The 13,898-nt window shown below is 44.6% G+C and overlaps 1 protein-coding gene across 1 annotated transcript in view; it reads left to right on the forward strand.

Moving 5' to 3' along the window:
* Positions 1-13,898, forward strand: part of IBTK (inhibitor of Bruton tyrosine kinase) — a 1,862,448-nt gene that overhangs the window by 640,356 nt on the left and 1,208,194 nt on the right. The window lies entirely within an intron of this gene.

Raw genomic sequence — 13,898 nt, forward strand, 5'->3', positions numbered from 1 at the left:
TGCATTCGATTCTGCTACTCATTTCATGGAAAGACAACTCCTGAAAATATCAGGCCTCACTCCACAAGAGCTACAGCCACCACTACAGCTTTCCTATGAGGAGTGGCTACCAAAGACATTTTAGAAGCTGCTACTTGGAGCTCCATGCATACATTTGCCAAGCATTACAATCTTCCCTTATACTCCAGATCCCGAGCAGGTTTTGCAACTGCAGTTTTACAAGGGATCTTAACTACACCATCATTATCTTAGTGCCTCCCCCAGTTTGGCTATGGTATTCTACCCATATGTTATGACTGCAGATGCATCCTTGAAGGACATAGTACAGTTTTGTTCCTACCATAAATGTAGATGTCCGATAGGTATGCATCTGCAGTCAGGATTACCCACCCTCCTTCCCCTCTGTGGTATTCCTAGGGTACTTACCCCTCTCTTAGCTAGCTGGGGGAATCTATTATGGTGTATTTGTTTGTATGTATATATACTTTTTGATTTCTACTGTTTGGAATGTTCTACTTTTATACAAAGTTAGCCTTCCTAGAGGGAACCTGGCATCTGGGGCAAGAAACACTGAGGAAAATGGCGTCGGCTGATGCCTTTATACCCCAGGAGCTATGACGTCGGGTGAAGTGCGACATCAGCCAAGGCCAGACCCAGACTTTGGAATCCGGCCGACCGAAGGGCTGCCTGAGGCAGGACAACCCATATGTTATGACTGCAGATGCATACCTATCGGACATCTACATTTATGGTAGGTACAAAACTGTACTTTGTCAGGTCCCATGGATGCTGTGATGTCCTTCAAGGATGCATCTGCAGTCATAACATATGGGTTGTCCTGCCTCAGGCAGCCCTTCGGTCGGCCGGATTCCAAAGTCTGGGTCTGGCCTCGGCTGATGTCGCACTTTCCCCGACGTCAGAGCATCTGGGGTATAAAAGCATCAGCCGACGCCATTTTCCTCAGTCTTTCTTGCTGCGCGGTGCCCAAAGCAGAAGCTGTTCGCGAGTTCCGGTCGGTCAGATCCAGTGAATTCAGCTACCGAAGACTTCGAAAAAAGCCAAGTACCCCGTTGGGGACTCTTTCTTGCCTCAGCCGATGTCAGACAAAGTAAATAATTGTTTAACTTGTGGGAAACGAATACCTCATAAGGATTTCCATTCCTACTGCCTTCCTTGCTTAGGCCCAGACCACGACGTATCGGCCTGTTTAGCCTGTGCTTCCTTCAACCGACGAACTCTTAGACGTCGGTCGGAGTTTGCAGAGGAATTTTTTGGTGCCACTTTTGCTTATAAAATGCCGTCGGAGACTCCGATTACGCATATGGTGAAAAAACGGAAGGAAAAGGACCGACACTCGCGGCCAGTGGTTTCGGCTGAAACCACGGCTAGGCCTACAGCGAGTGTCTCGGTTTCGTCCGAAACCGACTCCTCGGAGATTCCTTCTTCCGAACCCATACATCCGACCACCGAGGCCCGGGAGGCCCCGGCTGAGTCGGCTACCGAACTTCCTACTGAAACCAGTGTTCCGGAAATGTCCGACACCATACCTTTGGACATTTCTACTCCTGCATGTGGGGCAGCTAGGCCCCCTGCTTCCATGTCCATTAAGGCCTTTTCTAGGGCTAAAGCTGCCAAACTATCTAAAGCTTTGCCTGCCAAAACTACCTCCCAGAGGCCTTCCTCTAGTTCACAGATCCTCAGCCTTGCAGAGGACCTTATTTCCTTAATTAGGGGTTCCCAACCTCACCCTGACAGGGCAAAAGGCCCAGGACTGACCCCTCTGACCCACACTCTTCAGATGATTCCACGGATGGGTCTGAGTTGTCAAACCACCAGGAGGAGGCTTATTCGTCTTATGAGGATTCAGATGCTGAGGAATCTATCCCTTCGGCCTCCCCTCCTGAAGAGTTTTCCTTCGGTGAGACTCTACACTCCATGAGAGAGCATTTTCAATGGCAAGGTCAGGATTTCTCTGATTCTAGAAAAAGATTAAGGACCTTTTTGCATTTGCCTTAACATAGGCCCTTAGCTATACCTCCTGTTCTGAGTGTAATTGATGATGTGTACAATGATGTCAGTACAGCCCCTGATACTCTTCCTCCGGCCCCTGCCAAACCTGACAGATACTACAGGGTCCCGGATTCTCATTTCCATCTGTATAAAGCCCATTCTGCAGAGAAAGTATTTCTCAGGGCCCTAAAGGGGTTGCGGCCGCCACTGCCAAAAATCCTCTACCCTCTGAAAGAGAGTCTAGAGCTTTAGAGAGATGGGGAAAGAAGGTATATACTTCTGCAACTCTTTCTGTCAGGGCATTAAATTGTCAATTTCATATGATACAGTACCAAGAGTATTTGTTAGATGAACTGAATAAGAAACTTTCTTCTCCTGAACCCCTAGACCGTAAATCCCTTCAGGATTTGGTACACAACTCACAACAGGTTAGTAATCATTTCTTAAAATGTGGCTATGATGCACTGGAGGCTTCATTTAGATCAGCTATGACTGGGGCAGTTATTCGTAGGCATGCCTGGCTGAAGGAACAATCTTTGCCAGACCATGTTAAAGCTAAACTCCTGGATGCTCCAATGGAGAAACAAAATTTATTTGGCTCCTCTGCTCAGGAGATCTTAAAAAAGGTTGCAGAAAAGGCAAAATCTGTGCAAACAGTTAAAGATTTCCTGCAAGTACAACCACCGAGATTCAGCAGAAACTGGCCTACTAAGAATTGGTTCTTTCCAGACTCGGACAGAGCCCAGAGAGGCAGGAACAGGCGCCCTAGAGGCAGAGGTCAATCGAAGGGCTCCTACAGAGGCTGTCAGTGGCAGCCTGCCAACCAGAGGAATAGTGCAACAGCAACAACAACAACTACTACACCAGGACAGGCTCAATGACTTAACTCTGATTCCGCCTACCAGGGATCAACTGGAAGCACCCTTGGGCGGAAAGCTGGCTTTATTCTCAAAAAACTGGCATTATATTACAAAGGATACATGGACACTGCAAATAATAGACAAAGGATACAGGTTCCACTTCCACACTTTGCCAAAAAGAAACGGAATGCCAAACCTTCCACCAAATCAGAGGGTAGAGGCTTTAAGACAGATCAACAATTTGCTTCAGATGAAAGCTATAGAAAAGGTACCATGTTCAGAACAAGGCCAAGGATTTTACTCCAGACTATTCCTTGTACCAAGAAAAGAAAATCAATGGAGGCCTATTCTCGACCTGTCCGCACTGAACACTTATCTCATTGTGCCAAAATTCAAGATGCTGACCCTACAGCAACTTCTTCCCATGTTGGGCAAGGAGTCTTGGCTGGTGACTCTAGATCTCAAGGAGGCATACCTGCACGTCCCTATTCGACCAAGTTGCAGAAGACACCTCAGATTTCTTGCAGGATCAGAGCATTATCAATTCTCAGCATTGCCCTTTGGCTTATCTACTGCGCCCAGAGTATTCACGAAATGCCTGGCATCAGTAATTGCACATTGCAGACTACAGGGAATTCAAATTTACCCATACCTGGACGACTGCCTAATACAAGCGGACAACAAGGGAAATTTGATAAAGGACTTGGCCTATGCCATACACCTGCTACAGGCCTTGGGATACACTGTCAACATCCAAAAGTCAAGACTAGTACCATCCCAAAGGATAACCTTTTTGGGTGCAGATCTAGACACAACCACCCAAATGGCATTTCTCACAGAAGAAAAACAAAAACAACTTCCAGATTACTTCATGATTCTGACAAGACAAACTCAGCTTACTGCAAGGAAAATCCTGCAGGCCCTGGGTTACATGGCATCCTGCATAATTCTGATACCGCATGCCAGGCTGCATATGAGGAAATTACAGTGGTACCTAAGGAGTGTGTGGTCTCAACACAGTCACAGTTTAGAAACCTTGATACCAATTATTCCATGCCTTCAAAAGGAATTTCTGTGGTGGGCTCAGGCCTGCCAGTCCAACAGAGGGTTGCCTTTCAACAAACCAAAAACAAGGCAGACCATCACCACGGACGCCTCAGACCGAGGATGGGGAGCACACATGGAGGGCAAATCTATCCAAGGCCTATGGCCTCAAGGACAGCTAAGCATGCACATAAACCAAAAGGAAATGCTGGCAGTGATACATGCAATCAAGGCCTTCAAACCCTCCCCCAACAAGGCCACCTGTTAATAAGGACAGACAACACCACGGTCATGTGGTACATAAACAAGCAGGGAGGAATACACTCTTACCTTCTATGCCGGATGGCTATGAATCTATGGGAACTATGCCTGAATCTCAATATCCAGCTACAGTCCCAATTCGTGCCAGAGAAAGAGAATACACTGGCGGACAGCTTAAGCAGAACTACCATGGATGCACACGAATGGATGCTGCACCCAGACATCTTCCAACTCATAGCAAAGACATGGGGAATGCCGGAGATAGATCTGTTCGCCTCCCCACTCAACCATCAACTGAAGACATTCTGCTCAAGGACATACCACCCACAAGCTTGGAGGGTGGACTCTCTCTCTTTCAGCTGGAAAGCCCTAACAGTATATGCCTTCCCACCTCTCCCATTGATGTACAAGGTTCTACTGAAGATCAGGGAGGAACAACCAAGAGTGATACTAATAGCTCCAGACTGGCCAAGGCAACACTGGTATCCATTATTGAGAAGCATGTCTCTGGCAAAACCATGGCCTCTCCCCTTATGGCCTCTTCTTCTGACGCAGAACAATTTCAAGACCCTGCATCCCAACTTGAAAACATTGCAGCTAACTGCTTGGAAAATTCCTTAAATCCCAATCAAACTGTTTTATCTCAGAGAGTGAAGGACATTATCTTGGAGGCTCGCAGGCCTTCCACAAGGAAGACATACTCAGCTAAATGGAAGAGATTTCTCATTTGGAGCACATCAAAAGGCTCAGATGTCACAGTGGCAAACATAACACATATCCTAGAATACTTAGCAGAACTGTTCCACAATGGCCTGTCCTATTCTTCCGTTAAGATTCATGCTTCAGCAATTTCAGCAGAATACAATGGGGATCCACCTATCTTCTCGCACCCTCTCCTCAGACAATTTCTGAGAGGGATCAAGAATATTAAACCTCCAAGAAGACCCCCTCTACCTGCTTGGGATCTCAACTTTGTGCTGGAGAAACTGACACTTCCTCCTTTTGAACCAGCAGCATCGGCGGATCTACATTTTCTGTCTTGGAAAACTGCATTCCTTCTGGCAATCACTTCAGCAAGAAGAGTATCTGAGTTACAAGCATTAATGGCAGTGCAGCCATTTCTTATTTTCCATCAGGACAGAGTTTCACTAAGAACCAATCCTACTTTTATGCCAAAGGTGGTATCTAGGGTATCCTTGAACCAAGCTATTCACTTGCCTACGTTCTTCCCTAATCCACAGAATAGAGGGGAAAACTTTTGCACACCCTGGATATACACAGACAACTACGCTACTACTTGGACAGAACAAAAACTAGCAGAAAACTGACCAACTTTTGTAGCATATGCTACTGGGGTGCAAGGAAAAGCAATTTCCAAACAGACAATTTCAAAATGGATAGGAAATTGCATTCGATTTTGCTACTCCTTTCATGGAAAGACAGTTCCTGAAAACATCAGGCCTCATTCCTCAAGGGCCACGGCCACCACTACAGCCTTCCTACGAGGGGTGGTTACCAAGGACATTTTAGAAGCTGCTACTTGGAGCTCCGTGCATACATTTGCCAAGCATTACAATCTACCTTTATACTCCAGATCCAGAGCAGGTTTTGCTACTGCAGTCCTGCAGGGGATCTTAACTACACCATCCTTTTCTTAGTACCTCCTCCCCCAGATTGGCTATGGTATTCTACCCATATGTTATGACTGCAGATGCATCCTTGAAGGACATAGTACAGTTTTGTACCTACCATAAATGTAGATGTCCGATAGGTATGCATCTGCAGTCAGGTTTACCCTCCCTCCTACCCCTCTGTGGTATTCCTAGGGTACTTACCCCTTTTTTAGCTAGCTGGTGGAATCTATTATGGTGTATTTGTTTGTTTATACATGTATATAATTTTGCAAATGTTGGAACTTTTCTGCATTTATCCAAATTTAGCCTTCCTAGAGGGCACCTGGCATCTGGGGCAAGAAAAACTGAGGAAAATGGCATCGGCTGATGCTTTTATACCCCAGACGCTCTGACGTCGGGGAAAGTGCGACATCAGCTGAGGCCAGACCCAGACTTTGGAATCCGGCCGACCGAAGGGCTGCCTGAGGCAGGACAACCCATATGTTATGACTGCAGATGCATACCTATCGGACATCTACATTTATGGTAGGTACAAAACTGTACTTTCTTGGCTTTGGAGAGTGTGTTTTTTACCTGTGCAGCCGTGATTACAGGAACTTTGCATTCTTGTGGTATAGAGATGGGCCCTTTAGTGGATGAGAGGGGGGTAAAGTTAGCACTGAACCTATCTGCCAGGATGTTGGCAATATCAGTTGGTTCTGTATATTAAGTGCCATTGTGCTGTAACTCAGAGCAGATCTGAGTGTTGCCATTGAGATTTTTGACATTGCTATAGAAAGCTTTGTGGTTGTCTTTAGAGTCAGTGGTGATTTTGTTTTCGTAACTAGCTTTGGAGGATTTTATGAGGGACTCAGCTTCTTACTGAGGCTGACCAGGGTAGTTTCTCCAGTCATGGGATTTTTTGCAACAGTTTCTTTCTTCTGTTGTAGAGTTTGTTTATGGCAGCGGACCACCAGATTGGCTTCCTTTTTTTGGAGGATAGCATCTTGGTTCTGTTAGGGATTGCACGATCCATGCACTCGTGTAAGTGCTTATAAAGTGCATTTGTGTAGGATTCAGCAGTCATAACTATAAAACATCATGTTACAGGTGGTATTAGATCTGTTTGCAGCATATGCCTGCTGATATATTGCATCAAGTCCCAACCTAGCCAGTTCTGACAATAACTTATCCAATATTACCTTCTCCATTATTTTTCCACAACATGAAAATAGACTTAAGGGTCTGTATGACTCTGGGTTTGTCCTACTCCTCTTTCCCTTAAAGACTCGTCTAATAAGTGCACGTCTCTAATCGATAAGTGCACGTCTCTAATCGTGAATATCGTCATACTTATGTGACCTAGTGAATAATAGATATAATGGTAACATTAGTTCTTGCTGAAGTGTTCTCAGGTCATTGTTATTATTTCTGCTCCTCCTTTGTGCTTTGTTTGAATCCAGTTTGCACAGTTCTTTTTCAGTATAATCTAATTTGATTCCAGTATCTAGATCTACCTAGATGTCACTAGGACAACTTATCACCCCTTTTGTGGAGCAAAACTGTTTTGTGTAAGATTTTGTAAATATATCTATAATCTGTTGTGTCTGAGATTAAATTTAAGAATCTGCACATAGTTTATCAGTTTGTATGTCTTCACTTCTTCCACATCTTGTGTATCTATAAAAATGTTTTCTGTTATGCTCAGTATCTTTATATAATTTTTCTTCAAATTTTTCTTGATCTATGCATATTCTGTTTGTCCAGCTTGTTTTATTTCAGTTTTCAAAGTTGTAGTTCAGCCTGATGTTCGTGTTTCACTGCTGCAGTCATTATACTTGGGTTATCCTGCCGTCAGGCGGTCCCGCAATTGGCCAGAGTTCCAAAGTCTTGGTCTGGCGTCGGTTGCTGTCGCTTCCTCCCTGACATCAGTGCGCCAGGGGTATAAAAGATGCAGCCGACGCCATTTTCTTCAGTCTTTCTTGCCGCGCGGTGCCCGAAGCAAAAGCAGTTCGCAAGTGCCGGTCGGCCGACTCCTGAGATTTCAAATTCGAATTTCAGAACCGAAGTCTTCAATAAAGCTAAGTACCCCATTGGGGAAGCTTTTTCTTGCCTCAGACCGATGTCAGTAAAAGTTAATAATTGTATTTCTTGTGGGAAGCAAATACCTCATAAGGATTTTCATTTTTACTGTATTCCATGCCTTGGCCCAGACCACGACGTCACTAGTTGTCGGTTTTGTGCTAGATTTAACAAACGTACTATTAAACGTCGGTTTGATTTTGCTCGCCATTACTTTGGCCGAAGATTTAATTATATCATGCCCTCGGAACAACCGACGACCGGAATACACAAAAAACGCAAAGACAAGGATAAGGACAGGCATCCGAGGCCCAAAACTGATGATGAAGCCTCTTCTAGGCCAGTCACCGGTTCACCGGTTCTCAGTGATGCGCTTTCGCAGCCCCTGACACCCGCTACCTCAGAGCCACAGGCCGCCTCCGACACCCACGTGGAGATGTCTAGGCCTCTGGATACTCAAGGTGTTGGGCCTACGGAGACTAACCCTTCAGATGGGTCCGGAGTCGCTGAGCAGGCATCGGCTTCTGAGGGTGTTTTCAGACCTTCACAGCTTACCATAAAAGCTACAGCCAAGTCTAAAACTCCATTAAAGACAAAGAAGCAAGTACAGCATTCACCTGGACAGACCTCCATGCCAAAAAAACAAATGCTCAAAATGGCCGAAGACTTAATTACTCTGACCAGGGGTACCCACCCCCCTCCTGATAAAGGGCCTAGGCAGGATACAGACTGATTCCTCTGACCAGGTTTCCATATATTCTGATATCTCTTCAGAACAGGGATATTCTTTACCCCCCTATGAGGACTCTGATGCCGAAGAATCAATTCCTTCAGCTTCTCCTCCTGAGGATTATTCTTTTGGGAAAACTTTACATACCATGATGGAGCATTTCCATTGGGAGGGCCAGGATTACTCAGAATCCAAGAAAAAGCTCAGAGACTTTCTTTTGCTGCCTTAGCACAGGCCGCTTGCTATTCCGTCAGTGTTGGATATTGTGGATGATGTGTTCTCTGAATCCAGTTTAAATCCTGATTCTTTGCCCCCTGCTCCAGTTACGCCAGACAGGTACTACAGAGTCCCTGACTCTCACAAATTTCTTTATAAAAACCCTGTTGCTGACCCAGAAACTATTTCACAGGGTCCCAGAGGGGTAAATGCTTCCACGCCTAAAAATCCAGTTCCCTCTGACAGGGATTCTAGAGCATTAGACAGATGGGAGAAGAAAGTTTACACTTCTGCCACTTTAGCGGTGAGAGCTTTAAATTGCCAGTTCCACATGCTTAAATACCAACAATATTTAATGTCTCAGTTAAAACAGAAAATTATTACAAGTTCAGAACATCCTGACTATAAGGAAATGCAGGATTTATTGCATGCAGCTGAACAAGTGGGAAAACATACTCTGCAATGTGGTTTTGATTCATTAGAGGCTTCTTGGAGAGCAGCAGTTACAGGATCTGTGATTCAAAATTGGTTAAAAGAACAAAGTTTACCAGATCATGTTTAGGCAAAATTATTGGATGCTCCTTTGCAGCAAGATATTTTATTTGGTGTTAAGGCAGAAGAGGTATTAAAGAAAATGGAGGATAAGGCAAAATCTATGCAAACAGTGAAGGATTTCTTACAGGTACAGCCACCTCGATTTAGCAGAAATTGGCCTACAAAGAATTGGTCCTTTCCAGTGTCAGGCCACAAAGAGGCAGATACAGACGCCCAAGAGGCAGATCTCAACCCCAAGGCTCTTACAGACCACGACAGTGGGGTGCTTCAACCCCAAAAGGAGGTGAAGACAAGTCACAACCTTACAGGAAACAGTCCCAATGACTTCCCCCTTCGAATGCCAAGCACTTCCCTTTTGGCAGCTCCCTTAGGGGGGAAACTAGCACTTTTTTCTCAAAATTGGCGATCAATCACCCAAGACAAATGGGTTGTGAATATTGTGTCTCAAGGTTACAGGTTCCACTTTCACACTTTACCAAGGCTAAAAGGAATGCCAGGCCTGCCACAAAATCAATGGGCAGAGGCACAAAAGCAAATTACAGCCCTCATGGACATGAGAGCTATTCAAAAAGTGCCACAGCAGGAACAAGGACAAGGATTTTACTCAAGACTTTTCCTGGTCCCCAGAAAGGACAAAGCCTGGAGACCCATGCTAGACCTTTCTACTCTAAATACTTACCTGGATGTTCCAAAATTCAAAATGTTGACACTACAGCAGCTTCTTCCCATGTTGGGCAAGAAGGCTTGGCTTGTTACTTTGGACCTCAAAGAGGCATACCTGCATGTCCCTAAAAGACAAAATTGCAGAAGATACCTCAGATTCATAGCTGGTTCAATATACTACCAATTCTCTGCACTGCCCTTTGGCTTATCTACTGTGCCCAGGGTCTTCACAAAGTGCCTGGCACCAGTAATTGCATTTTGCAGACAAAAAGGAATTCACATATATCCATACTTGGACGACTGCCTTATTCAAGCAGAGAGCAAGGACATTCTTCTAAAGCATCTGGCGTTTGTAAAAAGGTTGCTAATTTGCCTAGGGTACACAGTAAATGAAAAGAAGTCAAAATTAGTGCCCTCACAAGAGATAATATTCCTGGGTGCCAGCTTAAATACAACGGCCCAGATGGCTTATCTCACTCCAGACAAACAAGGACAACTGACTCAGTTTTTTCAATTGATGGCAACAAAGTCCCAACTCCCTGCAAGAAAAATTCTGCAGTCCTTGGGATTCATGGCATCCTTCATACTACTAATTCCATATGCCAGACTGCATATGAGGAAATTACAATGGTACCTAAAAAGTGTTTGGACTCAACACTCTCACAGTTTGGAAACAGTAATACCACTAATTCCCTGCCTATGACAGGAGTTTCGATGGTGGGCACAGGCATGTCACCTCAACAAGGGTCAGCCTTTCACTGTACCCACAGCCAGGCAGACTTTAACAACAGATGCTTCGGATTACGCCTGGGGAGCACACATGGCAGGAAAATGTATTCAGGGCAAATGGACCACAGACCAAATGCATCTTCACATCAATCAAAAAGAGATGTTGGCTGTACAAAATGCCCTAACAGCTTTCAAGGACCTTCTGCATCCAGGACAATTATTATTAAAAACAGACAACACCACGGTAATGTGGTACATAAGCAAGCAAGGGGGCACTCATTCTTACCCCCTATGCAGACAAGCCATGACCTTGTGGAACACAGCTCTAACTTATCAAGTTCATCTGCAAGAACAATTCCTGCTAGGAAAGAAAAATACTCTGGCAGACGACTTAAGCAGAAACATCATGGTTCCTCACGAGTGGAAATTAAATCTACAAGTCTTCAGCATGATAATGCAAAAATGGTGGTGCCCAGACATAGATATTTTTGCCTCCCCACTGAATTGCCAACTACAATAATTCTGCACAAGGACTTACCACACACAATCATGGAAAGTGGATGCCCTTTCGTTCAGCTGGAAAAGCCTAAAAGTTTATGCCTTCCCACCACTGCCTCTCCTTTCAAAGGTACTCCTAAAAGCCAGACAAGAAAAAACACAGATGATCCTGATTGCTCCAGACTGGCCACGCCAGCACTGGTACCCAGTCTTAAAGAACTTAACTCAAGGCCCACCATGGATTTTACCTCAAATTCCACACCTTCTGACTCAACAAAACAATCAGATCCTGCACAGTCAGCTCAAAACCTTAAACCTGGCTGCATGGCAGATTCATTAGTCAAACAGACAACACCTCTCTCTAAAGCTGTTGTGGATGTCATTTTGGAGGCCAGGAGGCCTAGCACCGGGAAATCTTATTCAGAAAAGTGGAAGAGATTCTGTGCCTGGAACCAGGGTCAAAGCCTTGACCTCTTGTCCCAAACATTCCTCAGATACTACAATACTTAACTGGGATGCCAGACAAAGGACTATCCTTCTCATCCATTAAGATCCACGCCTCTGCCATCTCAGCTCATTACAACACAGATCCTCCTATTTTCTCTCATCCATTGCTAAAGCAGTACCTCAGAGGGGCTAAAAACATAAGACTGCCCCAGAGAGCACCAACACCTACTTGGGACCTCAATTTTGTCTTGGAAGAACTCACTTTACCTCCTTTTGAGCCAGCCAATTCAGCAGAATTAAAATATGTATCATGGAAAACTGCTCTGCTTCTGGCAATAACCTCAGCACGAAGAGTCTCAGAACTACAGGCACTAATGACAGTGGAGCCTTTCATCATTTTTCACCAAGACAGGCTTTCTTTAAGAACAAACCCTTCTTTTATGCCTAAGGTGGTATCCAGTGTGGCTCTTAACCAAACTATTCACTTGCCAACTTTTTATCCAAATCCCCAGAATAAAGGGGGGAGACTTCTACACTCCTTGGACATACACAGACAATTACGTTTCTACTTGGACAAAACAAAAGCTTTCAGAAAAACTGAACAATTGTTTGTATCATATGCTGTAGGATCACAGGGAAAGGCTGTTTCAAAGCAGACCATTTCAAAGTGGATAGGACACTGTATCCGGTTCTGCTACACACAGCATGGGAAAACCTGTACCTAGTAGCATTAGACCACATTCTACCAGGGCAACTGCCACTTCTGCTTCCTACCTTAGAGGAGTACCTACCAAAGATATCTTGGAAGCTGCAACTTGGAGTTCAGTGCACACCTTTACCAAGCATTACCACTTGCCTCTTTATTCTAGATCCAGAGCTGGCATTGTCACTGCAGTGCTGCAGCTCCTCATAGCCACACCAAATCCTTTATAGAACCAGCCACCCTGACTCAGCTTTGGGATTCAACCTAAGTGTAATGACTGCAGCAGTGAAACATGATGAACATAGTACAGTTTTGTACCTACCATAAATGTAGATGTTCGAGTGTCTTCATTGCTGCAGTCCTGGTTACCCACCTGCCATCCCCTCTTTCTTAGCTGGGACTTATCTATATCTTTCTACACTATACTACCTATGTGATGTATTTGCTGGTTACTGAAGGTTTTGTTTTTACCTTATTGTATGTTTATTAGCAATATGTATTGCCTACCTTTTTGGGGGGCACCTGACATCTGGGGCAAGAAAAACTGAAGAAAATTGCGTTGGCTGCATCTTATATACCCCTGGCGCACTGACGTCAGGGAGGAAGCGACAGCAACCGACGCCGGACCAAGACTTTGGAACTCTGGACGACTGCGGGACCACCTGACAGCAGGATAACCCAAGTATAATGACTGCAGCAGTGAAGACACTCGAATATCTACATTTATGGTAGGTACAAAACTGTACTTTGCTGATAGGGGTCCAAGATCTATCACGGCTATGCCTCTTTTGTTTGAGGGCGGTACATGATGTGTAATATTGTATTCATGTTGATGCTTTTCACAAAAAGGCATCAGTTAAGAATTTCACATCCTGTACAAAGCACAAACAATTACAGGGCTTTTCTTCTGGTTATTATTTTCCTGCTCATTTAGATGTTGCTTCTAAAAGCTAGAAGAATATTTCTGAAAAAAAACAGACATTGGTAGGGGAATTTCTGAAACCCCTACGGTTACAGACCCCCTTAAATCTTGCATTTGACCAGGCATAGGTTCTCCTCTTCCTGTTCTTAGTACCACTTCCTGACTGGACACTGGAGATGTGGTTCATCCACTTATCTCATGTGGTGATGCCCACTCTGATTCCCCTACACTGCCATATTTTTCCAGTGAATACTAAGGAAGAAGAGAGTATTTAGGGGCCATTATCTCTGCTGAATAGCATAAGTTTAAGAAAGTTCTAGTTGAGAAAACCTTAGGTATGTGCCTGCAGAGGGACATGCTTCAACTCAAAATGCCCACAGAAATTCCTTAGAAAAAGAATCCAGGGAGTCCAACACACAAATTATGGGGACTGCCTTGAAATCACTTTTCCTATTCTCAGTCTCCTGTAGACTGCTAAGGGATGACCAGTGCCTAGTTTTTGGGGCCTCATCATACGCTGTACTGATGAACCTGCTCCATATCTGCAAAAAACAGTAGTATCTAA

Source organism: Protopterus annectens, chromosome 1.part1 (assembly GCF_019279795.1).
Source record: "Protopterus annectens isolate FY-2018-M chromosome 1.part1, PAN1.0, whole genome shotgun sequence".
NCBI classification, from domain to species: Eukaryota; Metazoa; Chordata; order Ceratodontiformes; family Protopteridae; genus Protopterus; species Protopterus annectens.